The sequence below is a fragment of the Pinus tabuliformis genome, chromosome X (genome assembly GCF_031772625.1).
Source record: "Pinus tabuliformis cultivar Carrire ecotype Pingquan chromosome X, CPIR1, whole genome shotgun sequence".
Lineage (NCBI taxonomy): Eukaryota > Viridiplantae > Streptophyta > Pinopsida > Pinales > Pinaceae > Pinus > Pinus tabuliformis.
In genome coordinates, this window is record NC_142308.1 from 667,893,094 (window position 1) to 667,918,054 (window position 24,961).

A 24,961-nucleotide genomic window follows, 5' to 3' on the forward strand; every position below is an offset into this window, starting at 1 on the left:
TTCTGTCCCCAATTAGGTCTTGAATAAGATAATCTGTGTCAGCCAAGGCCATTGACTCAAGCTCTTTGCTTGCTGGATTCATGGGTGCGATGCTCAGCTCTGATGGAGTGGCCGTTATGGAACCTTTCACTATTTGAGCTTGGAAGGAAGGTAGATGCAATAGTTGGCTAACAAAGTCACCTGTAAGGAGTAGGAGAGGAACCTAGGACTGAACTCAAATGTAATGATAGCTTGACTGCTTGGCACTTATGCTATGAGAGAGATAATCTTTGCAAAGTTTGTGAGCCAACTTCCCTTCTCTTAGTGAACTTTCTGGGGTTAAAGACTGCGAGGAGCAATGCAGAAGGGGAAGGAGTTATTTATGACTTCAAAGGGACTGGTGTATACGGTGGAACAAGGTGAAATCGGGCAATGCTGAGCTCTTACAAGGTTTTATCTGGAGGCCAAGCTTTAAATGGAGCTTCTGACGGTGAAACTGTAAACGGGTGTGGGTTTACGAGATTGCTTTTTGAAATAAGGGCTTACCAGTGGGTTTTAGTGAAGTCTTAGGTGTAGTAGCATTGCCAATTAAGGAATTTTGCAGGTTTGCAGCATGCACAGCGAAAAACATGGAAGAACCGGAGCGAAGAGGGGAGAAATTGGCAAATACCTGGTTAAAACGACGCCGAGAGTGGACGAGCTGGTGCAATGGCAAGCTATGGCATCAAATAACAGGCCGCAGCAGCTTGGTTGGTCGATTTCAAGCTTTGGGAATGAGAAAATGGTAAAACAGCGAGCTGGTGCTTTGCAAATGAACCGATAGAAGTGAAATGCAACGGTCGTTTGCGCGCTTTTTATGCAAAAATGACATTTTGGCACTTTTGGTGCTTTGTCAGGATGATGTCAGCGTGACGTCATCGGCGGGCCTGAGGTACGGATGGGTGACATGGCCATGACACGGGGGTAGGGCGCGGGCACGAAAGGGATGAGGTGGCGGCAATCGTGGTACAACAGCAGAGGCGCAGAGGTGACGTCATGGGAAAACGTGGTGCCGACGTCACACAGGGGAGGGCGGTATCTGGTTTTAGGCGCACCGCTTTTGTGTGCAGGTGGTTTTGAAGGGAGGGGCTTCGCCACAACCAAGAGGTCAACGCGTGGCGGGAGTACGACAGGAAAACCGCCCATCTCCCGGACACTAACCCTCGGCATGTCGGGGCATGAAAAGACCCGCCCACCGTAGATATTGGGCGCGCCAGATCTGACGGTCGGCGGGACAATTAACGCAGCGGATGTATAGGGACGGGGCCCGCAGCATAATTTTTGTTTATTCATACGGCAGGGGGGGGGGGGGTTAAACATTAGGCATGTGGGTTTATGGGCTATGCGCTAGCGGGGTTAAATGTTTTATATACATATCTTTAGGATAAGAGCGGAAAATGGGTGTTATAGGGTTAGGATTGAAGGGGAATAGTTGTTAGTCTAACCAGCTTTCAAACCAACTCCAGGTTAGGACATGGAAGGGTTAATAGGAGCCCCAAATGGACTACTATTTCCTGGACTTAGGAAATATGGCTATAGTGCCAAAGGGGGGGCTATTTAATATTTTTGGGAGTTTTATATAGTTTTTTGTAGTAATGGGGATGGGAAAATTTAGTTAGGGAGCTATAAAATAGGATTAGAAGTTAATATGAGTTTGTGAAATGGAAATGTAAGGGGAATGATGCCAAGTTTATAATCTGAAGCTCAGACATGAGATTAAAATAGGATATGGAGAAATGGTTTTACACAAGAAATGTGGCTTCTTTTCATTTGAGAAAGCCAAAAATTGACTTGATTTTTTACAAGAATGAAGTGATGACAGGATTTGTTGGGTAGATCCCAAGGTCCTTTAGGGGGATGTTAGTAAGAGACTTTAGGGGGAGTGAAGGGAAGTTAGACATGCTTCTCAGAATTCTGCCATAAACACTGCTTTGCTACCTCTGCCACTGATGAAATGAACATTCTTTGTCAGGGCCAAAACTGAAGATAATCTGGCTTCTGCAACCCCAGGCTACCTACCCAGCTTAATACTCCTAGAATTTTTTTTTGTTACTTCAGGAAGGGTGCACTTAGACTTGCAAACCCTGATTGCTTTTTTCTTTTAATTGCCCTCCTATCTAAAAACTACCCTTATTACTTCCAAGAGCCCAGTTTAGACAGTTGGGCACCTTCATTCTCTACCTAGCTATTAATCTGCCAAGCTTAGGTTGTTTGGACAGATATTTATTCTCTATCTCTCAAACAAGAAATTTAAACCTAAGGAAGCCAAGATTAAGCTATTTGGTCTTCCTTTAACTGAGAAAATTTTCAAAAATGGAACTTTTTGCAGTATGGAAAAGATGAACATTTTTGGCACTTCCACTGTCAATCATGAAATATGAAACCTGTTGCAATAGGAGGCTAACATATTCCATTGCCTCCCACAAGTTTCCTATGTAATCTTCGTGTTTATGGGAGTCCCGTGCACCCAAATAAAAGAAGCTCATGGTTCAATTCTCAGTGAATTTAATCTCCAACCGCTGCATTCAAGAGATAGTGTACCTCCGAAGGACAAGAAGGACCACCTTGGGCAGACAAATGACTGTAACAGTTATGGAAATGCATTCAAATCATATTTCATCTGTTCAAAAAGTACAACAAAGTACCAGAGAATGTCAAATTTGTTAATTAAAACAGTGAGAATATATCAGAGACCCATATCTAACTGTAAATGTGGTTGGTGGTCAATTAAGACACCTCCACGCATAGCCTAGCAAAGAAATTTTGTAAACAAATTCTATATATACCCAAAAAAGCGATGTAATGGGGTTGATGAGTGTTATTCTGTTGTAAGCTTCAACTTCTAGAGACTGTAACTACTGTGTAACCCACAGCTTCTGGTCTGCATTTCCAGCTAATACAAGCTTCTTTTGCTGTTAGTTGCTCACTTTCCACTTCTCCTTATTCCAGGTTGTGCCTGTTTTGCATTTATTCATGTGCTGTTAATGTTTAGCATTAGAGGGGCTGTCATCCCACCTCTATGTTAGAATTTAGCTGTATCATTGAATTTGTATGCAGGTTTCTGTTGTTTTAATGCCAGAGAGCTGTCATCCTGTCTGTGTGTTAGAAAATAGATTTACAAACCTTTTAACTGGTTGCAGCTGGCCATCACAGGATCTTGTGCATCTGCTGGTGTGATCAGTGTTCTCCATCATCACATTTTCTTTAAAACTATGAGTAATTTGTGGTCTAAAGCCTTGTAGTCTAGGGCTGTTCACCCATGTCGGGGGTCAATCATAGTAGAAGTGGTTATCTGGCTTGAATATGCAGCATTTCTTTCATTCATCCACCATTTATCCAACATTTTTGTTGAGTTTGTAATGTTCCCGAGCATCTCTGATATACAACCTAGGAGAGTTTCTTGGGGTGATAACAAGTCAAATTATTTCCATTCCAATGGGTGGTGTTGATGTTGTACTAGGAGTCCAATGGTTACAATATTTGGGATGACAACTTTTAATTTTCAAGAAATTTTCTTCATTTTTTTTGGGACGGAAAGGAAGTTGAATTATGGGGTATCGCAAGGAAACGAGGAAAGATAATCAACTCTAATGGCATGAAAAATATTTTGAAGAAAGAACAATGGGGTGTAATTTCACAATTATGCTCACTAGAGGTTCAAACATTGAAATCATCTATTTCTCTAGATCTCCAAAAAGTTTTGGACAATCATTTCAAGGTATTTGACACTCCCAAAGGCCTTCCACCTATTCGTGATCATGATCATGCTATTTATTTGATTACAGGAAATGTTCCTCCAAATATCAATCCTTACAGATATCCCTATGCCCAACAGAGTGAAATTGAACGTATGGTTGCAAAAATGCTAGAAGTCAGTATAATTCAACCCAGTCAAAGTTCTTTATCTGCTCCAATAGTATTGGTGCACAAGAAGGATGGATCATGGCATGTGCATCCAAATTATAGAGAGCTCAACAAGCTCACTATTAAAGATAAGTTTTCTATTCCTATCATTGATAAGTTGTTGGATGAATTACATGGAGAAATTTACATCACCAAGTTGGATCTTCGTTCAGGATATCATCAAATTAGAATGAAGAATGAAGACATTCCGAAATAAACATTCAGAACTCATGAAGCTCATTATGAATTCTTGGTCATTCCTTTTGGTCTTACTAATTCACCTTCCAAATTTAAGATTTGATGAATTCCATTTTCAAACCCTTCCTTAGAAAATTTGTGTTAGTATTTTTTGATGATATACCAATCTACAACAAGTCTTGTAAGAATCATGTTCAACATGTTGACAGGGTGCTAAAACTATTGGAGGAGAAAAAATTATACGCAAAAACCTCCAAATGTTTCTTTTCAGTAGAAGAGGTGGAATATTTGGGTCATATTGTATCTCATTAGGGTGTTAAGGTAGACCCTAAAAAAATTAAATCCATTAAGGAATGGAAAATCCCTACAACCCTAAAGCATATTTGAGGATTTCTCGAGTTGATAGGGTATTATCACAAGTTTGTTAATAATTATGGGAGAATAGAAACATCTCTAACGACATCACCGAATAAAAATGCATTTTCTTAGACTCCAGAAGCAACTATGTCCTTTGAACATCTTAAAGAGTCAATGTGCAAAGCACCAGTCTTAGCTACGCCAAACTTCACAAAAAACACTATTGTGGAATGTGATGCCTCAGGAAATGGAATTGGTGTTGTTTTAATGCAAGAAGGAAGACCCTTTGCAAGTTTTAAAGTCACCTAATCAAGGGAAAGTATTTACACAAACATATTTATGAGAAGGAAATGTTGGCAATACTACATGCACTAAAGAAACAACGAACTTACCTAATGGGAAGACACTTCAAGGTAAAATCAGATCGTGATAGTCTTAAATATATTTTGGAACAAATATTATCTTCTAAACAACAACAAAAATGGGGTCACGGATATGTTGGGTTATGAATTTGAAATCATCTACAAAAAAGGAAAACAAAATGTTTTTGTATATGCACTCCAAAGAAAGGATGAGGATGTGGAAGCATTTTTGTTCCATTTCTATTATCCAACTTGATTGGATAATTGAAGCAAGGGATGAATAGAAGAATGACGAAGAGGTGTGGACACTCATTCAAAAGTTGCAGCAAGATCCTAGTACATCTAATACATTTAGCTAGAAAAATGATTCATTATGGTACAAATATCACTTATATATTTGTAAGAAATTCCCAAATCAAACAAAAGATTCTTTTAGAATTGCACACCTCCCCCTTAGGAGGGCACTCAGGATTTTTAAAAACTTACTGCAGGTTTAAGAAGGATTTTTTTAAGGATGGATTTAAATTTGATATTCAAAAGTGTTGGGTGCTATAAGGTGTCTATAAAAACTCCTAATTGCCTCACATTAATCATCAACTTGGGTACGTCTTTCTGTTCCAAGAGTGTACACAATATGTGTAAATGCTATATCTATGGAGAGTAATGAATTGAGATAATTTATTAAATTCAATACAAGAGTAAACAGATTAAATCATAAATCTCAAGCTTGTAACTTCAGGAAAAATAATCTATCTAAGCATCAAAACTCAACCTTAATCAGAAACAAGACTCAATATTAATCAAGAGATTCTAATTACAATTGCATCAACTGAGTGCTTGTAGAAATAATAGAGCTCTTCTAGCTGATTCTAAACTACTACAGAAGAATAAAGCATTCAATTCAATCAATAATGCTTCTATCTTTTAATGAACCAGAAATAACCCTCTCCTAATGATTAATTCAATCCACAACATAAGTAAATGAAATCGATTGGCAAAATTAAGAAGCAATGAAATACATACACGAATTCCACACCAATGAAAGTAAATCGTCTGTAAAACTGTAAAGCAAAGTAATTAAACTTGCAGTAAAGGAAAAGTAAAAACACAGGGAACAACAGTGGAATCCACTAGTGACCGGGCCCAAGCCGCTAGTGAATACTGCTTAACTACTTCAGAATATCACGAGGGAACAACAACTCAATTCATGTATTAATCATCAAATTCAAATGTCATTACAACGCGTTGTCTTCTTCAAAATTACACTTTGTATATATGAAATTACTCTCCTTCAAAAGGGCGAGAAGTTCCCTTTTATAATCAAGAAGTAAAAGAGATAAACACGATCCCTCAGGATCAGGAGATCCTGAGGGATTCACAACTAAATGTTATTATCAGACAACATTTCAACTTGCGCTGATCCTCTTGATCTATTCCTTGATTCGTCCGCATAAGACGCGCTCCTTTTCCTTTGTTTAGCATTTGTTGTTCCATCTTCTGAATAGTAGCTATTCCCTTTGCCAAGTTATGCATAAAAACAACGAAAGTTAGCTTTGCTTAGTCGAACCGTATCAAAAGTGATTTTATTCATTTCTCATCAAAGTTTTATCGACATCTTACTATATTAGGGCACAAATGCATAAAGAAAGAAGTAAAAAGACAGTGTAATCAAGAGTAAACTTATACCCATTGTACGACCCAACATACTCCCCTGCTTACCTTGTTTCATGTCCTCATGAAAAACAAGTAGTTCCTATGTAGTGTAGTTAGAAAGTAAGCTAGAAAACCTGTTTCTTTATCAGACCTAAAACTGTGTTGTTGTATCAAACTGGCAAAGGCTGTTTCTTCTTGTCCTTCAGGAAACTCATAGTCGGAACAATATCCTTCAGGAGGGTACCAAATAATAGGGCTCCTGTATCGACATCCCAACCAATATGGTCCTTCTCTTAGGATTATATTGCTGTATGTGACCAAACAACCTGCAACAGCTTTGAAGTTCCTATATTTAAATGGTTCTCTTTTCTTGACACTATTAGTTTAGATTGTCCATCTCATCTTGGATTCAATCAAAGATATTTCCTGAATGGAGAGGAAATATGCCCTTCGTGTTCGCACAATTTCATTATGTGTAGGCGCCAAAGTTTTAATTACACCTTCCTGTATCATAAGCCTTTTGTGCTTAATAAACAATTGAAAAGGGTGAGTAGGCTCGCTTCTTACCAATAAATCCATTTCATGTTCTTTTCTCTGGAAAGAGTTATAGGCCTTAAACCACTTAAGTTGATTAATTGCGAAGGAAATAAAAGCTTGAAACTGGACATCCCCAAAAAAAGGGCTAGGATTCTTATCTACCTCTTCTTCTAATACAAAATTATTTAAATAAAATTCACAAAGAAGTCACTGAAATTTTACCCCATGTTCTTTACATCAACTTATAAATTCTTCAGTTGTTTTTAATTCTATTGGTTTGCCAGCCTTTACAGATTTAATATTCAATAATAAGTATCTTTCCAATAGAAATAGGGCATAGTTCGTAGCAGGTGACCTGCAAGATAAGACATCCAAATATAGCGAGCAAATGGTGTCAATCTGATCCATGACCTTGTCCAGCTTAGTCTTTACCTTCTTCAATCTTTCTTCCACCTGTCTAAACCTAGCAAAAGTTTCATCCTCTATTATAGTCAATTGTCTGAATTGCTTTTGCAACTCCTGATAATTCTGCAGAGGAATTGTCTCGTTCCTATATTGCTTTAAAGCAAGCTGGGCTTGTGCTAGTTCCTCTTGTAACCTCCAAAGAGTAGGATCACTGCTTGAAGGGGTGTCCTTAAATTTTTCTTCAGTTTGGGTGCTTGTGTTGTGAGAGGGTATGCTCTCGGTCTGAATTCTCTTATTATGGGAGGACCAACCCTCCGTTTGAGTTCTTTTATTGTGGGAGGACCAACCCTCTGTCTAAACAGCTGTATCCATTAAGTCTACATGCAAATTTGTTTGAGTGGCTACCATTTGAGTAAAAATAGGCTCGATCTGGGTTTCAGTTGCCCTGCCCTCACATATTTCTGTTTGTGTGGCCACCGTGACTACCTCAGGAGTAGTGCTCTGGGCTTCTCTATTTGTAGTTTTGTTCAATTTCTAACATAGCCTTCTAACTGTCTTCTAGAGCTTTTGATATTTCTTCCTCAAATTCTTTAGTTTTGTTTCAGCTACTCGCTTTTTCTAAGGTGCCTTCTTTGTAAGAACAAGTTTGTCAATATCCTCTGTATCTAAGGGTTCCTGGTGCTCGTCATGGTTGTACTCCAATATAATTGTGTCACCAAATTGGTTATCGGATTCGTGAATAATTTCTGTGCTCACTCCCTCTTCCTGGTCTGCAGCTTCTGGAGAAGGTAGAATTTTTGTATGACTAGAATCTCCTGAGGATTGAGCTTCCATAAGGTTAGGATCGAGTGATCTTCCAGGTTGCATGTATGCATTCAAATTTTCCAGGACCTGTGCCATCCCTTCCTCAAAATCCTGCAAAAGATCATCTTGGGGGTTCATAGGTGGTGTCTGAGGAGGTCCTGCTTCATCATCAAAATGTTGTACTCCCTCTTGTTCTGAGTCCGACTTATGTTCTTCCTCGGGTTCTTGTTCTGAATTGGCTTCTTCTTCAGGTTTTGATTCAGAATGACATTCTATCCCCTGTTCAGGTTCAGAATTGTACTCTTCCTCGAGCTCAGGCTCTGAATTATCCTTTTCTTTTGGTTCTGGCTCAGAATTTCATTGTTCCTCTGGTTCTGACTCAGAGTCCTGTACACTAACTGGTCTGGATGGCTCTGTAGGTCGTTCGGCGCTACCTTAAGGATTTAAAGACATCCTCTGGGCTAGTTTTAACCTTGTAGACTGCTTGCGCTTATGGGGTTCAATTTTTGAGTGAGCAGTCCTTTTCCTCTTTGGAACAAGGCTTTGTTGGCTCATCTCCAAGATTGTAGAATTTTGGATTACAAGGTCTTGACTAATCTCCAGGGGTGCTATGAGACCATCCCAAGTTAAGTTTTGTTGAACAAGATTATGGATAACAATTAATCTAATCAAACCATGGTGGCTAACTACGGTTTTAGGGTGCCTAGCCCATATTATTCTATCAGCGGTATCATGCAGCCATGAATTCAAGAAAGATGGCAAATTAATAGTGAGCTTTTGTTTTAAAACAACGAAGAGTTTGAGTTGTATTGGTCTTACCACATCTCGTAGTCCATCACAGGTAATGTACCTCTGGAAAACACTTGCCAACTCATGCTATGGTTCTCCCAGAGAAGATGGTTGGATGCCCTTGCCTTTTTTGGTTAATTCTTCGCCTGCATCTTTGAAAATCTCCACCGTGTCTTGCAACATTACATGTTTTTAGGCCATACAGTTCCTTCCGCCGGCAGCCCTGATACTTCAGCTATCACAACTTCTGATACTGTGATTCTTCTTCCTTTCACCATGGACTACCCATTCCGTAAATGTTGTAAGAATTTGATAACAACTTCACTATTAGGGGCCTAAAGCCTGGTGAAGTATGACATCCATCCTGCACGTACCAAAATCTCCCTGGCTCTGTCCGAAATTTCCAATACTAAAGGTTCTTGGTGCATTGATTTTCCACCCATAATGCTTGAATTCTTCCTACAATTTCAAAAAGATTAGCAGGCAAGAAAAATGCAGCAGAGAACAACAATAGCAAGAAACATACAACAGAGAACAACAATGGTGAGATAGAACAACAAGCAGATGTAATGGCTAAGTTTCATTAAGCGACATTTCCATGAGAATTAATATTATTAATTCGAGGACTATCATATTGCCACATGCCGTTTAATCATGGGATACCGTAGCAACATATGAAATCCAATAAAATAAATATAGCGCATGCAAGGGTGTAATGGGAGTCCTCCCCCTCCTTCAAATGAGAGGTCGCCTACGACCGAATAGACAGGGATGTGTTGTTCTGACGACAAGGCAAGAGGGTGAAGGGTACGACAGTAAATGAGACAGAGTACACATATCAATGATGGGATGGCAAGAGGTATGGTTATAATGAGAGTGGAGTGTAAAAAGGTAGTTATGAAATAAAAGATAAGACGCTTTGGGTTGATGATAGGTTATGCGAAAAAGGACAGCAATATGGCAAAAAGATGCTCTGCTGACGGTATCTTAGCTGGGAATGATACGATTGATAAAAAAAAACATTATCTCATGCATAAAGGTTCTAAAAAAAATTAAGGAAATAATTTCTTCGAAAAAGAAAGAATAAGAAGAGGGTATTATAATGATTATTGACATTAAAATATCACTTCAATACCATAAGCAGAGCCTCTACTGCCAGCAAGCGTCCATAGCCTCGACAGGGTTTCTTTTTAACCCTTATGAGCCAAGATCCTCAATTTATAAGTGGAAAATTCCATTGTTGTTCTACAGAAGAGATCAGTGTGCTAGCGTGGTAACCAGATGACCACACTGCCATTCACTAGGATGTAGCAAAAGTGATCAGGCCGGCTCGTGATGAGACCTCCTGTTCCAAGGATATTCTAGTTGTCCAATGGATCATAACCCTGGTGTGGTGGCCATAGTGGGAATGCCACTTTGCTACAACCTTATGAACATGGTAGGCTGGCTCTTAATGAGACCCCCTATCCTCTATCTGCAAACAAAATTTTGCTATTGTTACATATTTTTATGATAAATAGAGGGAGGCTCAATACTCCTTAAGAGCAGGGATGGTGGAAAAAGTTGAATATGTCAATAGAAAAAAATATACCCATAGTCTTATTTATTATAGATAGAGAAATTTATAACTAGGAGAAGTAGAACCAACATGGTATTCAAGATGATCTATCAATATCAGGTACAATAGAAGACAATGCAGTAGAGTAGTATATAAATAACTGTGTCCCTTTTCTTGAAAGGAATCTATCATCAAGAGGTTGTCCTGTTAAAGATCATAACATTAATAGTATTAACTCCCTTCAATAGGATCCATACTTCTTGCTCTCATTAAAGTAATGTACTTCCTGCCATGAAAAGAAAACAAAATGGGGCTGAGATAAGCTAAGAGACAAAAAGAAAAAGAAGTGATGTTCAATAGATTGAACAACATAATTGCAAAAAAGTGTTGTTCAAAAGTTTGAACAACAGCGCCAAATACACAAAAAGTGTTGTTGAACAACAAAAATAAAAAGGTGTTGTTCAAAAGTTTGAACAACAACACACAGAAGAAAGTGTTCAAAAGCTTGAACAACAAAAATACGCGAAAAAAGGTGTCGTTCAAAAGTTTGAACAACAACTATTCAAAAGTTTGAACAACAGCTGTTCAAAAAGTTTGAACAACAAAAAAAAGTGTTGTTCAAAAGTTTGAACAGCAGCCAAACATGCAAAAAGTGTTGTTCAAAGGTTTGAACAGTAGCTGTTCAAAAGTTTGAATAGCAAAGACACGCAGAAAAGTGTTGTTCAAAAGTTTGAACAACAAAAAAAATGCGCGAAAAAGTGTTGTTCAAAAGTTTGAATAGCAAAAAAATGCGCGAAAAAGTGTTGTTCAAAAGTTTGAACAACAAAAAACTCGAAGAAAAGTGTTGTTCAAAAGTTTGAACAAAAAAAATGCGGAAAAAATTATTGTTCAAAAGTTTGAACAACAGTGGTTCAAAAGTTTGAACATCAAAAACACGAAGAAAAGTGTTGTTCAAAAGCTTGAACAACAAAAATACGGAAAAAAGTGTTGTTCAAAAGTTTGAACAACAAAAACACGAAGAAAAGTGTTGTTCAAAAGTTTGAACAACAAAAATGTGGGAAAAAGTGTTGTTCAAAAGTTTGAACAGTAGCTGTTCAAAAGTTTGAACAACAAAAACATGAAGACAAGTTCTGTTGAAAAGTTTGAACAACAACACATGGAAGAAAGTGTTGTTCAAAAGTTTGAACAATAGAAAAAGAGAAAAGAAAAAGAAAGAAAAGAAAATCAAATCAGCAATCATATTTACATATTTTACAATGAAGAAATAACTTTTATCATCATGAAGCTGCTAAGGGATTGCCCTCTTCAGCTAAAACTTGCATGGTGGGGTCCTCACGTATCTGCTGGTAGAAAGATTCTCTGGTAAGTGGTTTTTGGTAGAGGCGTACCCGATGCCCATTTGCTTTAAAAGAAGAACCAGACCCATCAATGGTGGCCAACGTAAGGGTGCCATTGTCATGTACTTTCTTTATTTCGTAAGGGCCTAGCCATCTAGTTTGCAGCTTGCCTGGGAAGTCTTGGAACATGGAATCATATAGAAGTGCCCAGTCACCCTCATGAAATGTCTTTTTCTTAATAAGGGAATCGTGCCATTTGGCTCTTTGCTGTTGAATAAGTGTAGTATGTTGTAGAGCCAATAATCGAATTTCATCTAATTCGTTCATTTGCTGTAACCTATTAACCTAGGCTTTAGTTAAGTCTAGTCCTACCTCCTGGGTTGTCCTTAGTGTTTGTATTTCAAATTCTATGGGGAAAATGGGTTCCTTACCAAATACCAGCTGATATGGAGAGTATCCAGTAGTGTTTCTCCAAGTTGTGTGATACGCCCACAAGGCCTCTGGCAGTCGAGCAGTCCAGTCTTGTCTATGCGATGAGACTGTCTTCGTTAAAATAGCTTTGATAACTTTGTTGGTGCTCTCTACCTGCCCGTTCGCCTGCGGGTGATACGGAGAGGTAATTCTGTGTGTAATGTGATGATTTTTTAGTGTAGCAGCAATCTTGTGACCCACGAATTGTGGCCCCCCATCAGTAATCACTTCTTTGGGTAAACCATACTGCACAAAAATTTCGAAAAGAAAGCTAATAACAGTTTGCTCTGTTGCTCTTGGTAACGCTACTGCTTCCACCCACTTAGTTACATATTCTGTTGCAACCAATATATATGATTTCTGGTTGGATGATGGTTTGATTGACCCAATGAAATCTAATGCCCAACGCTCAAAAGGTTTTATCACTAGCTGTGGATGCAGGGGAATTTCATCAGATTGCCCAGGGTGGCCCATCCTTTGGCAACTATCGCATGCCTGAACAAATTTCTTAGCATCCTTAAAAATAGTGGGCCAGTAGTAGCCCATTCGTAGAATTTTATGTCCAGTTCTGCGGTCTGCAAAGTGTCCACCGCAAGGTCCTTCATGGCAAGCTTTTAAGATATCATAAATTTTGTCCTCTCTGATGCACCTGTGGATGTGCATGTCAGCTCTTGTGTGGAAAAGATATCCCCCAATCCAGGAGAAACAAGTGTTGCGCTACACAATCAATTTCCTTTCTCTAGATGTCAGATGTTTGGGCAATTTTCCCATTGCTAAGTAATTCGCCACATCTTCATACCATGGTGTTTTTACGGTCACAGCAAACAAATGTTCATCTGGGAACTAATCCTCCACCGCCACTGTATCGTTTGTTCAAGGTACTCGGGAGAGGAAGTCTGCCACAAGGTTCTCCTTCCCTGGTCGATCCCTTATAGTTATGTCAAATTCCTGCAAAAGTAGTAACCAACGTGTCACTCTTCCATTTGTGATAGGTTTGTTGGCTAAATATTTAATAGCAGATTGGTTAGTATACAGAAAAACATGATATCCAATTATATAGTGTCTAAATTTGTTTATAGCATAAATAATAACTAGAAACTCTTTTTCTGTGACTGTGTAGTTCAACTCAACAGGAATTAGGTTTTTGCTGATGTAATATATAGCGTAGGCTTTCTTGTCTTCTTCTTGGCCAAGAATAACTCCAATAGATATATTTGATGCATCTGATGAAATCTGGAAAGGTATATCCCAGTTCAGCCCTCGTAATACTGGTGCTGTCGATACTAACCGTTTAAGATCTGTGAATGTAGTGTCACATTTATTAGTCCATATAAAATCAACATTCCCTGTCAAGACATATAAAGGTGCAGCAATCTACGAAAAATTCTTTATAAATCTACGATAATATCCAGCAAATCCAAAAAAACTACATACCTATGTTTGAGTGCAGGGAGTAGCTAATAAAAGGATTACCTGTATCTTTGCTAGATCTACCTGAATCCCTGTTGCTGAAATGTAATGACCTAGAATTAGGCCCTTTGTCATCATCATATGACATTTCTCATGACTCAAGCATAGCCTTGTAGCAATACAACGTTCTAGGACTTTCTCCAATGTCTGTAATGCCTGATCAAAGTCACCCCCGTAGGGTGTAAAATCATCAATGTGCACCTCCAATCCTTCATTTATCAAGTCTGTGAAAATACTGAGTATGGCTCTTTGGAATGTAGTAGGTGTGTTGCACAATCCAAAAGGCAATACTCTGTAAGCAAATGTTCCCCACGGGCAGGTAAAAGTAGTTTTATCTTGGTCTTCAGGGGCAATTTGAATTTGGTTGTAGCCACTGAAGCCATCCAGAAAAGAGAAGAATTTCTTCCCTGCCAGTGTATCTATGAATTGATCGATAAATGGAAGCATAAAATGGTCTTTTTGTGTTCCTTTGTTGAGTTCTCTGTAGTCAACACATATCCTCCATTTTCCATTCTTTTTGGGGACAACAACTAATGGGGAGACCCATTTACTGTCAGATATAGGATAAATAAAATTCACATCTAATAATTTTTGAAGTTCTTCTTTCACAATATCCTTTAGATGAGGATTTAATCTACACTGCAGTTGTTGAATGGGTCTTGCATCCTTTTCAGTGTATATGTGGTGCATGCATAACTGAGGGTGGATCCCTTTCATGTCTGGGTAGTCCCATGCAAAGGCCCCTTTGTATTTATTAAGGACTTGGATAAGTTTCTGTTGCTGGTTACTACTCAGATTACTGTTGATGTTCAGGATCTTCCTTGGCTTGATTTCGATAGGTTTGCTATTATAGACAGTGGTTGTTGGTATTGGTTGGTCATTGATATCTCTCAGGGAATCTTCTTCAATTTCATTGTCAAGGATTGCTTTAACCATGTGACATCTCACATTAGACACCGTAGCAGGTGATTGATAAAAGTATTAATGACATTGTTTTCTATTTGGTTTTTGAATTGAAGGGAATCTGCCACAGTCAATGGTGAATGAATATTCTCTGTTAAATATGTTACAGGTTGTTTCCGATTTTTTATAATGGTTAGGCTTGGTTGAGCGGGAGGGTATAAGACTAGATTATTTACATCATTTCCTTAGGTTATGGTCATACTGCCTGTCTGGCAGCTGATATAAGCATCAGCAGTTGGTAGCCAAGGCCTTCCTAATATTAAGGGATGTTCATCTAGCTAGTTCTTAGGGTTAATAATAAAAAAATCTGCTGGATATTCCCAAGTGTCTACAGAAACCATCACGTCCGGTAATGTTCCTTCTGGCTTAATGACTTAGCGGTCGATAAGTTCTAGTAAGGTAGTTGTTGGTTCCAAGGCTGTGATGCCAAGAATTTCGCAAGTTGTTGTGAGAATGTTAATGGCTGCCCCTAAATAGACTAAAGCATTGGAAAAAGAGTGGCCATTTATCTAGACTGTGACAATGGGGTTTCCCAAGTCTTCATATTTTACAGGAGTCTCTTTACCTAGTAATAGATCAGACAAAGTCCCGACAACATGGACAGTTGGGTTTATTTTTGTTTTCCTGACAGACTTCTTTATGCACAATTCTTTAATGGTTTTGGCATATATTGGAATGTCTTGAATAACCCGGAGGAGGGGTATTTTTATACAGATATTCTTGAGTTCACCCAGAAGATCAAAATCAGGATATTCAATTGGTCGAGGTATTATCAATCTTTCTGGGAATGGGGGAGAAGAAGTTATGATTTGCTCGGGATCCTTTTGCCTAACTGTATCTTCTCCCTACATTGTTTGCTGGCTATCTACAGTCGAAGGCTTACCCAGATATGTCTCTTTGGTTTCAGGTTGCAGATTTTTATCCTCATCTGGGGTAATTATGCGTCCAGATCTTAACTTAAGTTCATTACATTCTCTCGTCTCAACTTCAGGGTCCAAACTCTCAATAATTTGTATGGACTGGATGGGTCTGTTGTTAGGATTTGGATTCAGTTGGGCTGGGAGTTGTGGCCGTATATTAGATTGAGGATTTTGCTGCAATGTGTAAGGTTCTGGTAAAGTTGGTTGAGATGGAGGAACTGTTCTAGTAAGCTGGTTTGTGGATCATTGCCAATTCGGTTGCCAATTTTGAGATTGCAAGGCAGAAGGGGACCATTGCGAGGGATAGGGGTTACTCTACCAGAATGGTGGAGGATAAGAGGGATTTGACCAATTTGATTGATTGGGCCATGATGGCATAGAAAAGGCTTGAGGTGGCCAATTAGAGAAGGGTGGTTGGTTCTGCCATGCTGTCCCTGGATACTGCTGAGAATTATATTGTGAGGAAGGAAAGAATGAAGAAGGGTCTGTAGGCATACCTGTCGGTCGTGCTTGCCATTGACGGTGCTGGTTCATCAGATATACTGGTTCCACTTCCTCCTCGGCTTCCTTGAAGACCGCTTTTAACCCAGGAAGCGATGGACAACTTTCCGTAGTATGATCCTTAGTGAAAATGGTACATGTCTGTATCATATCTAGTGGACATTCTCTATGATGGTGTTTCTTCCTACATCGTGGACAGAAAATAGCTAGGTTCTGTTCTGCTTCGGCCTGCTTTTGTTTGGCTTGCATGATATCCAATTGTGTTGTCAGGGTCCCCAAGATATCAGTCTTGAAATATTCGAGCAAATTACCAATTTCAACTCGTGTAATGCTCCCTTCTAAGGTTCTATTATCTCTAGTGATCACATCGCGCCCGGTTGGTTTCAGCCTTGTACTGCCTCTGGAACACCTGATACACAATTGTACAATATTGTCAAAATCCTCTTGATAAATATCCCCTTTCCCCATTAAGTTTAATGTTTCTACCCATTGGTCTTTCATACCTTTAATCATTGTGGTTTTAAGAACTTCAGGGGGTAGATTTGCATAAGGAGATCTTTGCAGATTATATTGAAAACGTTCTACATATTCTTCAAGAGTCTCGTTAGTCTTAGCTACCATTTGAAAGATTTCATCCTTCAGTTCTCTACTTTGGCAAAAATCTTGGTATTTTTTCAGAAAGGTTGTTTTCATTTGTTCCCAGTCGTTAATGGTACCTCCACCAAGCCCCATAAACCAACGCAGAGCTGCTCCCTTCAGAGTAGAAGGAAACAACTTCAGTTTCTGGGGGTCAGTAGTGTAATCATAACCTCTACATAAAACATCGAATTCAAAAAGGAATGCATCGGGATCCTCTGAAGTTAGCCCATGAAAGGTAGGAATATTCTGTAGCGGGATGGCTTTCATGGGAGCATTGACAGTTGTGTCAATGATAGGATATTGTAGTGTAGAGGTTTGAGGCTGTCGCTGATTATTGGCCATTTGGTAAAAAATATGCCAATACTCTTCAGGAATTTACGGAGCTGGAGATTTGTTCTGGGGAGGGCTAGAAGAGACTTGTAAAATGATTTTAACAGCACTTCCTTGGTCTGGAATACTGGGGGTCCTCTGTTCAACCAATGTTTGAGGAGATTTGGGTTTTGATAATTTACTCGTTTCTCCTCCTCCTTCACAGAGGTTGCAAGAATTCCCTTCTTGTAAAGGACTAAACTGTAAATTTTTAGTATTCTGAAAACTCTGAGCAGACCCTTTGGTTCTGTTATGAATCTCAGCGTTAGCTGTAGATGGTGATCCTACGGCTTGAAGGGTTACAGTAGGATTTCTGGTGGAAATGATTCGGGGTCCTACTAATGACTGAGACTTAGCTTTTCTTATGATTTCGTTAATGAAGGTTGATCGTCCAAGGGTCACCGGTCCCTTGGATTTTTTGGATTTGGATGGAGGAACTATATCTTTTTCTACTCTTTTCTTCTTAGTCATTCATACAAAAATAAAAACATTCATTTCTACTTGAATTCCTAAGCAATTTTTGCTGAAAAGCGGGCAAGGGAGCAAGCACTTTACTTACTCGTATGCAAGTTCTTACCTTCCATTTTTAATACCCAATTCTTTCATAGCAAATAAACATCAAATTTATATTTCTACTTTCAATTCCTACCTAATTGTGCTGAAAAGCGGGCGAGGGAGCAAGCATTTTACTTACCCGTATGCAGGTTCTTACCTTCCATTTTTAATACCCAATTATTTCCCAGCAACAACTATCAAACATACATCACTCTTCTGTGAAATGGCAACACTCTCCCTGGCAACGGCGCCAAAATGTTGGGTGCTATAAGGTGTCTTTAAAAACTCCTAATTGCCTCACATTAATCATCAACCTGGGTATGTCTTTTTGTTCCAAGAGTGTACACAATATGTGCAAATGCTATATCTATGGATAGTAATGAATTTAGATAATTTATTAAATTCAATACAACAGTAAACGAATTAAATCATAAATCTCATGCTTGTAACTTCAGGAAAAATAATCTATCTAAGCATCAAAACTCAACCTTAATCAGAAACAAGACTCAATCTTAATCAAGAGATTCTAATTACAATCGCATCAACTGAGTGCTTGTAGCAATAACAATGCTCTTCTAGCTGATTCTAAACTACTGCGGAAGAATAAAGTATTCAATTCAATCAATAACGCTTCTATCTTTTAATGAACCGAAAATAACCCTTCTCCTAATGATTAATTCAATCCACAACATAAGTAAATGAAATCGATTGGTAGAATTAAGAAGAAATGAAATACATATAAGAATTCCACACCAATGAAAGTAAATCGTTTGTAAAACTGTAAAGCAGAGTAATTAAAATTGTGGTAAAGGAAAAGTAAAAACACAGGGAACAACAGTGGAATCCACCAGTGACTAGGCCCAAGCCACTAGTGAATACTACTTAACTACTTCAGAATATCACGAGGGAACAACAACTCAATTCATGTATTAATCATCGAATTCAAATGTCATTACAATGCGCTGTCTTCTTCAAAATTACACTTTGTATATATGAAATTACTCTCCTTCAAAAGGGTGAGAAGTTCCCTTTTATAATCAAGAAGTAAAATAGACAAATCCGATCCCTCAGGATCAGGAGATCCTGAGGGATTCACAACTAAATGCTATTATTAGACAATATTTCAACTTGCGCTGATCCTCTTGATCTATTCCTTGATTCATCCACATAAGATGCGCTCCTTTTCCTCTGTTTAGCATTTGTTGTTCCATCTTCTGAACAACAGTTGTTCCCTTTGCCAATTTCTGCATAAAAACAACGAAAGTTAGCTTTGCTTAGTCGAACCGTATCAAAAGCGATTTTATTCATTTCTCATCGAAGTTTTATCAACATCTTACTATATCAGGGCACAAATGCATAAAGAAAGAAGGAAAAATACAGTGTAATCAAGAGTAAACTTATACCCATTGTACAACCCAACAAGAACACTGTGGCATAATGTTTAGTTTACCAACAAAATAAAGTTGAGACAATTAAGCGCTCGGGTCTGTTACAACTTTTAGCCATTCCAAGTCAGCATTGGGCAGAGGTTTCAATGGATTTTATCATATATTTACCCAAGTCTGAAGGAAAGAGTGACATCATGGTGGTAGTTTATAGACTTACTAAGTATGCACACTTTTGTGCATTATCTCATCCTTTTAATGCTAGTATAGATGCTACTACATTTATGGAAACAATTAAAAAGCTACATGGAAACCCAAAGATTATTGTAAGTGACAGAGATCCAATTTTCACTGGAAATTTTTGGACATAATTATTTTCTTGTCTTAGTACGCGATTAGCTCATAGTTCATATTATCATCCTCAATCTGATGAGAAAACTGAGATAGTGAACAAATGATTAGAAGGATATATTCGTTGATTTTTATCTGATAAACAAACACAATGGGTCAAGTGGTTACCTCTAATTGAATGGTGGTATAACACTTCCTTCCTTACTGCAGCAAAAATGACCCCATTTATGGCACTTTATGGTTATCATCCACCATCCATCACATCATCTTTAAGAGAAAACTCTAAGGTTTAGATAATGGAAGATCACATTGAGCATTAACAACAAGTTCTCCAACTCTTAAAGGATAACCTCACTCTGCTGCAGAATTGAATGAAACAACAGGCATATCAACATCACAATGAACGAAATTTTGATGTTGGTGACTGGGTATTTTTATGGCTACAACCATACAAACAAATGTCCCTCAAGCAAGATAAGAAGGATAATAAATTATCACTTAAGTACTATGGTCCTTACAAAGTATTGCAAAATATTGGTAATATGGCTTACAAATTGAAGTTTCCTGCATCTTCCTGAGTACACCTAGTTTTCCATGTTTCATGCTTAAAGAAAGTTATTGGTGATAGGCTCCTAGTTCAAACAATATTTCTAGAACTCGACGAAGAAGGAAAAATCATATTTTATCTTGAACCAGTCACAAAAATAAGAACTCGACAGCTACGGAATCGATTAATTTCAAAGTATCTCATCAAATGGAAGAACTTACCCACTGGAGATTCCACATGGGAGGATGATAATTTTATACAAAATCAACCAGAACTACTCAAGCGTTGAGGACAACATGTTTTTAAAGGCGAGGAGCATGTTAGGTCCCTATAATAGTAGCAGATACCCTTATTATTATTTCTACTATAGTCCCCTATTGTTATTATTAAAATACGAAAGCATCAGGGTCTTTAGTAGACACACCATAAAATATTGGTAGAACAAAAGGAGGAATGTTTTTATTTTTACCTTTGTTTCTAGAAATATTGGTATTGATCTTATCTTTCAGTTCCAGGTCTTCTTCCTCCTATTTTTGATGCTCCTCCATCATCAATCTTTGCTTTATATTTTCTTTCCCTTTCAATTCTTTCTCATTCTTCTCTTCTTTCTCTTTTTTCCTTAAGCACTTGTTGTTCATGTTCTCACTTGTCTTCTGCTTCCTTTTCTCTTTTCTCTCGTTCTCTATCTAGCATTTTTCCTTGAAGAAAACTTGAATCAAATTTTCCTCCTGCTAGTTCACTAGTTAACTCGGGTTGTTCAGGTTCTTCATGGACTAGTTAGGGGATTAGTTCACTACTTTTAAGTTTTTCCTCTCATTGAATTTTTATTTCTTTAGATATTGATTAAGGAGTTTCTTTTCTTAATATTTCTATTGTAGGTGTTCCTTGTTGTACAATTTTTTGATTGGTTTGGCGTGATATTAGTACTTGTCTCTCTACAAGTGTCAACATTTTTCCTTCAAATACTTTTTGTTCAATTTGTTCAATAGTGATTTTTTCAACAATTAGTGTAACTTGTTCTACTTCTTTTTGAGCTTTTGATGTTCTAGATAACACTATGGGTTTCTCGGTAGTGGGGGTATTTTTACTAACATACATACCTTTTTCAGCTCTAGGTCTATGCATAAATGACATTTTTTAATCTAAATCAATTAAGAAAATATAAACATGACTTGGGCTTGCAGATACTCAACTAACATGAATGCGCAAGTTCTTACCTCTCGTCTTATTGCCTCCACTCCTCCAAATCCTAAATGTTTATATTTGTGAAAAAATTATAAAATTTCAATAAATTCCCAATCTACTTAACTCAGAATGCACTTCCCTGGAAATGCTACCAAAAAAATGTCAGTCTAATTTAGATATCTAAACTAGGACATGTTTTTTATATCAATCTAATGTTTCTAAATTTTGAATCACACTTCAATATGTAATGATTTAAGATAGATTGGTTGTCACTTCTAAGCCAAAACTCTTAATTAAGTTAAGGAAGCATCAAACAAATATTTTAATTTAATCACACAAGCTTGAATTGAGAATCACAATGACTTGACTTAAGAATACTTTAGACTAGGAATATACTGAAATTTCTCACACAAATATAAGTTCTCTACGCAATCATATTCAAAATATCAATATTTCACTCAAACGATGGGAAATAAAAATGGTAAAAGGGGCTTTCAATCAAAGAGGTTGATTAATACACTAGGGCCTTTCTTGCCAGTGGAGGCAAGTGGACACTTTGGTAGTCTTTTAGACAACTTAACCAATCTGCACCCAATACTAGTTAAGAGGATGAGAATACACTACAACCTTCCCCATCTATGAGTGTGAAGATGAGTGGTCACTCATATCATTCTACCCATATAGTTAGCTAGCATGTTCACAAAACATCATTGTATTCTAGGAAAGTAGTAAACAAAAGCAAGGAACTATGGTGTTTGAAAGATTCAATGAAAAAAGGGAAAGTTATCAAGAGGTTGGGGACTTTTTCTCCTAGCAAGTTGGTGAATGACATTCCTGGTGCCTTGGTTACTTTGGCTAGTTAGGATGATTTTTCAAACAACAACTAACCTATTTAATAAATAATCAGAAAAGAAATTGAAAGCTATGGCTATCAGTAGGAATACTAATTCAATGATGCAATGGAATAGTCATGTAGCTCATTAAATGCAACTCCGATAACTATGATAATTGAATCAAAGTATATCCAAAATAATCAAACCAAAATATATCCAATCAAATCAATATATGCTAATGAAATCTAAGTATGTCTAATCAATTTATACTTTGATAACTAGTGTCTAGTCAAAGTTTTAAATAACTAGGAACTAGTAACTAGTAACTAGAAACTAATGAGTAACTAGTAACTAGTATTTAGTATCTAACTCATATTCATATTAACTATAATATTTACTCAAATACTTCAAGAAATGACTAATTTATGATCCTTAAACACATTTAGACCTTCGACAAGTGATGTATTTCTTTAATGCAAAATTTAAATGTATGATATTGTTATGCAATATTAAAAAAATATGACTGCTATGATAATTTATCTACACTAAATAACTAGTTGATCAAATCATATTAGTATAGCATGAATAGATATAAAAAATGAGTAAATATTCATGAAATTATTAAGAAAGAACATCTAGGAACAACAATTGAAAACTAAATTTTAAAGCTTATCTACATGATGTCCAAGAAGCTAGTTTTATAACTAGTTTCAAATCTGAATTTATAGGATGTAAGTAGTGAATATAAACATGGAAAATATGATGAAAAACAACATGAAACAAGTATTTACTAGGATAATGTACAACACTAACATGGTGTACTAGCTCAGGCTATGGGGGGCCTCCATAGCTCAAGCAAGCACACTTAAAAATGGAAGATGAAACTTCAAAATAACTTCATAAATTGTTTAAAATAGCTAATAATAGCCATGTAATCCAAGTTCAAGCTCTCAAGTCGAAATCTGAGTTTTCAAACTAATAACATGCTTTGGCAAGCTAAGTTTACTTGCCTTTATAAGAAAAAAAATAACAAAATATCCACAAATCTTGTTTTAAATTAATTACAAGTTATTCTAAGAGTGAGATTTGATCCAATCGACCTTGTTGGTCACTTAAATCATGGATCTAGTCTTTAAAAATCATATCTAGGTGCTTTTAGCAAATCATGCTACACTTTAGTTGTTAAAGTGCCCATGTTGTCCATGTGTTGACCAGGGGTCTCATATTTGTTTCACGACAAGAAAGTAAGAGACTCACCATCTTGGTATACTCACGATCAAAACCCATGTTCTAAGTTTCACCTAGACCACTTGCAAATATAACAACACATAATGATTTATAAAATCTATTAAAATATGTAATTTTCTTTCAAAATGAAATTAACTACATGCAATTTTAAAAATAAAAAATTCAATTAAAATACCTTAGGGAAGCTTTAATATAGGAAAAATATGGGAAAATGTCATCATAAATGATGAAAATAGGTGTTTTAAATGGTAAAAAAGTCAAAATCCATAACAATTTTTTTGACCAAAAAGAGGACCGACATATTTCTTTAAAAAAGTCTAATGTGATGCCTTTTTAAGGAAATTTGTTATACAAGGATCATAGGATAACCATTGAACCCCCACTCCTTGTATCTTTTCTAACCTCTTTGTCTCTAATGAATATTAAACCTTGTAATGTCATTGATGAATCCACTTCATTATTTTTTGTGATCCCTAGACCCTAGGCAAGATCCCTTTTTTTTCCTCTAATTCATAAGTCGTTAAATTTTAGGATTAATTTTAAAATATGTGCACCATGCTTGGGGGTGCTTCATGTGATTTGGGATTCATGGTGTTTTGATTTCCCTTATCTGTAACATGATGGACATTTGTATTGGTTATATCTTATGGATTGTTATACCTTCACTTGATGCATTTGTGGCATGCTTCCTTAGGAGGTTAGAGGCCTATGAGGTGCCCACATGGAGAGATTAGTTACTTACTTGGAAAGATGACCCACTAGGAGGAGGAGTATAAAACATCTAAGAGGATGGTATTGAGCCTTAAGTGGAAGTGGAATAGTTATTTTCTCACATGGGGGCTTGTACATGACTTGAGGAAGCTTTTCTTGAAGAGTTGTCATGTAGGCGTGGCAGACCCAAATGTACACATGAATTAGTAGGGAACATTGGAGCATTGGATGCATTTAGAGGAGAGCATTGATCATGTCTTGTCAAGTTTCAACTTGGTACCCTCTATTAGTGGATATGCATATCTTGGAGCTTTATATATGTCAGTTGTAGTTGGAGGACTTCACATATGGACCTATATGATGTTTGGTTAGGATGGTTGTTGCAGACATGGTCCAATTTATTATTTTTTAACTCACCACCTTTCATAGAAATAAAGACAGGAGAGAGTATTTTCATCCTACATATTGATCACATACTTGTGTTGGAGATGTGAGAATTAGAGTGAACTTGTCTCTCCCGTTGTACTTTTCCTCCTTTATCGTAATGCTAGGGTTATTGAAGAGATTATATTAGAAGCCTAGGGTTAGGGGCTTCCCTAATAATAAAATGGAAACTAAGGTTTTAGAGAAACACTAAAGGAGAAAAACCACTACTTTTTCTTATAATTCTTGTGAGAGATTAAGGCTAGGGTTTTGTGGCATTTGGAAACCCTAATAGTACTTAGAGTGTTTGATGTGGAAAAGATAATGGAAGACTATACTATCTTATCATTTTCACTTTTGGGATGAACATATAGGTGTAAAAGAGGACTTGTGTTTCTTATGTTAGTTTGTTATTGATCTTTGGTTGGGTTTGATATTTTGAAGAATGCCATGGTTAGGATTTGGATAG